Source organism: Boleophthalmus pectinirostris, unplaced genomic scaffold, assembly GCF_026225935.1.
Source record: "Boleophthalmus pectinirostris isolate CB_2022bp ecotype Guang Dong unplaced genomic scaffold, ASM2622593v1 HiC_scaffold_8, whole genome shotgun sequence".
Taxonomy (NCBI): Eukaryota; Metazoa; Chordata; class Actinopteri; order Gobiiformes; family Gobiidae; genus Boleophthalmus; species Boleophthalmus pectinirostris.
In genome coordinates this window covers 40,999-45,153 of record NW_026571515.1, presented here as the reverse complement: position 1 = coordinate 45,153, position 4,155 = coordinate 40,999, and the positions used below count along the sequence as shown (strand labels likewise).

The window sequence follows — 4,155 nt, the reverse complement described above, 5'->3', positions numbered from 1 at the left end:
CGTTTATATTTTTTCTCTCGGGTTTTTCACGAAGACTCAGACGCGGGGACATGATCCCGCCCACAACTCACTGAAATCTGATTGGCTCAGACACCTGTCAGTCTCAAACTCCTCCCACATTGACCTGAGTTGCTCGAGTCGTTGCTGCTGCAGGTGTTGGTTTAGTCTCTGTTTTACTCGGATACTTTCATTTATGTTTGTGCAGCGTCAGGAAATTCACCGCCAGAACAGCAGGGGGCGACGATGTCTGTCCATTCATATAAACGTGTGTGTGTGTGTGTGTGTGTGTGTGTGTGTGTGTGTGTGTGTGTGTTGTTTATTATAAACTGATCATATTGTGTCACGTGTTCGTCTGTTGGACTAAATGACTCGACTCAGTGGATGATGTGAGTTGTTTTAGTGACAGACGAGGTGCTGATGATGGTGAGTTTGTTGTGTGTGTGTGTGTGTGTGTGTGTGTGTGTGTGTGTGTGTGTGTGTGTGTGTGTGTGTGTGTGTGTGCGTGTGTGTGTGTGTGTGTGTGTGTGTGTGTGTGTGCGTGCGTGTGTGTGTGTGTGTGTGTGTGTGTGTGTGTGTCGTACAGGAGATAGTTCATGTTTTAGTTTTTCGTCGGTCGTACGTGCGCAGGTTTAGTGCAGCTCTTAATTTTACAGTCATTTTACTTGTTTGGTCACTTTGGCTCCGTTCAGTCTGCAGGTTTAACGCTCAATTCTGATTTTTTGGTGAAATCTGATGTTTTTTCGAGGTCGTTCACATTTCCAGTTAAATGTGACTTGTGTGTGACTCCAGTGTGAACATTAAACGGTCCAAAAGTGTCCCACATGTGACACTGGAGACACGACGACGTCAACTGCAGCGAGCGTCTCTGTGTTTACACAAGTTGAACAAACATGGACGCAGCATCGAGCACCTGGAGATTTTAAAGTTCCTCTGGTACCGGAGCCACAACATGAACAACTGACTTGTTTTAAGGAGGAGATTGAGAAGGAGAAGGAGCAGGTTTTTGGTGGTGGTGTTTTGTGGTGAGTGGAGATGTGCTTCACTTCAGTCACATGGATCATGAACAGTTTTCTCCTACTTCAGTGCAGAATAGTGACGTTTGTGTCTTGTTGATGACGTGTAGGTGGATGAATGTGACCTGACTGTTCACACTCAAGTCACATGTTAAAGATCAGATATGGATCAGTTTCAGGAGCACAGATCCAAGTGTCCTGGTCACATGTGAAAACATCACATCTGTGTGGTTCAGACATGAAAAGATCAGATACAGAAACATAGAGACAAAAAATTGATTTGAAAACTTCAGGTGCATCTGAACTCAGACTAATAACCGCGACACTGAACCCGGGTTACTGTGTTTACATGCACCGTGAAGAAACCAGGACACTCCAAAAACCCGATCATAAGCGGGTTATTGATGTGCATGTGCACACTCTCTGTGTGTGTGTTTGTTCCTGGAGTTGTGTTTGTGTAAATGAGCTGTGAACCGAGGTGTGAATGATCGACATTTACACACGTCGTTCATCGCCGCGGTGCAGCGTTTACACTAAAGACTAACAGCGGGAGTTTCTTTACTCTCTAGTCGTGATGAGTCGGTCGTGAACGAAGCGGCTCTTAGATCCGGCTCTTTGAAGAGAACGACGGGAGCCGGCTCCTTTTTGGGACTCGTGTTTTCTCTTTCTCACTTTTTTCTCTTCTCGTCGTGTTCAGACTCGTGGGAGTTTGACAACGACTCAAAACAAAACTTTCACAAATGTGCGTCTGCGAAGGAGAGAAAAACCTGCATGTTTGTCTGTAGTTCAACATAAAAGAAAAAACCAGGACTAATGTTGGACTCAAGAGACGAAGAGAGAGACCGAGTCCTGACCCTCAGTCCTGGTTTAGTCCTGGTTCAGTTCTGTTTTAGTCCTGGTTTAGTCCTGGTTCAGTTCTGTTTTAGTCCTGGTTTAGTTCTGGTTCAGTTCTGTTTCAGTCCTGGTTTAGTTCTGGTTTAATCCTCTTTGCAACAAAACAATCTGGCTCTTAGGAGCCAAAAGAGCCGATTCTGTAAAAAACTAGAAGTGACGATGTAAAAATGTGATTCGTTCGACTGACTGAAAATGTGACGAAAAGAAACAGAAGAATAATAAATGTTTCCTAAATAAACACAATTAAAATCCACCAGAAACAAACTGAAGTTTTTAAAAATATATCAGTGATTTTATATATATATATATATGTTCTAAATTAATATATCGGCAATTATATCGGCAGCTCCAACTCCTGTTTTATCGATTTCATATCGGCCACAACTAAATCCACCTCGATCATAAATATAATAATATTATATATAATATTATAATATAATATTAGTTTTTAAAACTGATGTAGAAATTATTAGTCGTGTCGTGTTTTTTACTCACTGGATCAAAATATTGAAAAAAATATATTAGATTTACAAAAATTCTGTCAGTATTTTTTCTTGGACTTTCAATGAAAACTTTAAAAACTCTGACGAGAAACAGAGGCTCAACGGATTTTATCTACAAAATATTAAAGTTCAAATATAAAACAAAACAGAAACGACAAACCCCAACACACAATAAAATATAAAAATATATTAAATATAAAAATAAATAACATATAAAAATAAATAAAATATTTTAAACTATTAAAATATATAAATTATTTTAAAAAAAAAAAATATATATATATATATATATATATATACAAATAAAATATAAAATAAATAAAGTATAAAAATCCTAAAGTGCTACAGAAATGAATTTGTGTAATATTTTAGAGGACGAGTCTTAAACAGATCAAACATTTAAAGTTTGAGGTTTTTAAAATACGACGGAGAAATCGAAGTCTCCACCGAGTCTGGACTTCGGGTCTTGAACGTTTAGATCCAAAACTCAAACCCCGATTCTCTTTTTCTCTCTGTTCTAGTTTGTTCAGTCAGTCTCCTCTGATTTAGTCCAGGTTTAAGTTAGACCTGGTTTAGACCTGGTTTAGTTCTGGTTTAGTCCTGGTTTAATCTTGGTTCAGTCTTGGTTTAGTCGTGTTTCTGTTGTTTTGTTCGGAGGTTCCAGACCCGGACTGTGTTTCGGGGTTTTTCTCGGTGTTTCGGGGTTTTTCTCGGTGTTTCGGGGTTTTTCTCGGTGTTTCTCGGGTGTTTTTCTCGGTGTTTCCGGTTTCTCGGAGGATTAAAAAGGCTGAAGCTTCAGTTCGCTTCGGAGCCGCGTCTGAAACGTGCAGAGTCACAAAAGCTCCGCGTGAAACCGCGGCACGTTTCACCAAAACAAACATTTACTGTTTTAAACCGAAACATCCCGAGGACAACGGTCCCTCTGTCCCCGTGTCCCTGTCCCCGTGTCCCCCCCGTGTGTCTCCGTGTGTCTCCGTGTGTCTCCGTGTTCCGTGTCTGTGCGTCGCGGCTGAAGCGGCTGAAGCGTCGCAGGAGGAAACGTCTAAACGGTTTAAAGTCTCGTTTGTCGGAGTCAGACGCGGGGCCCCGGGGCCCTGGGGCCTCGGGGCCCGGTGTTACCTGCAGATCCGGGTCCGTGGGATCATCTCGGGGCTCGGGACGCTTCAGCCCGCGGCGGGACTCGGGCCGTTTGTGTCATTGCTAACATTAGCCCGATGCTAACGCGGCCGGAGCGCGTCAGATCCGCGTCAGATCCGCGTCAGATCCGCCCCCCGCCGCGTCGCTCTCAGCTGATCCGCTCCAGGAAACAAACGGAGTCTGGACATTTTCAACGAGAAATGAAAAGATTTGAGCGACACTTTGAGATTTTGTTCAGATTCAAAGAAACAAACAAGAATTTAGACCAATTTAAACGCGACACTGAGTTTGACGCGTTTGTGAAGCGTCAGAGACAAAAAGACGAGTTTATGTTTTTATTTATTTTCTTTAAACGTTTCGGCCGCACAGAAAGTTCTGGAAAATCTCTTCATCTAAACGTGTCTGGGATGTTTGGGTCGTGATGTTTCTTTCCGGATGTTTCACTTTATGAAACATTAAACATTAAACAAAGGAGGCGGCGTCTCCATGGAAACCTTTGTTTTCCCCAAATCCACCGCTGCACTTCCGCTTTGACAACAGCGCCCCGCGCGGACGAACAGAGTCACTGCAGCAAAACCAGAAACGTGAAAAAGACCATTTTTATACCG

The 4,155-nt window shown here is 42.5% G+C and overlaps 1 protein-coding gene across 1 annotated transcript in view; it reads right to left on the bottom strand.

The window, feature by feature from the left end:
- The window catches only part of LOC110169140 (bcl-2-like protein 1), an 18,781-nt gene extending 15,094 nt beyond the window's left edge, over positions 1-3,687 (bottom strand). Inside the window, 1 exon segment of the mRNA XM_020934652.2 lies at positions 3,530-3,687. The gene's annotated coding sequence lies outside the window, so the exon portion shown is untranslated.
- Positions 3,688-4,155: the final 468 nt, after the last annotated feature.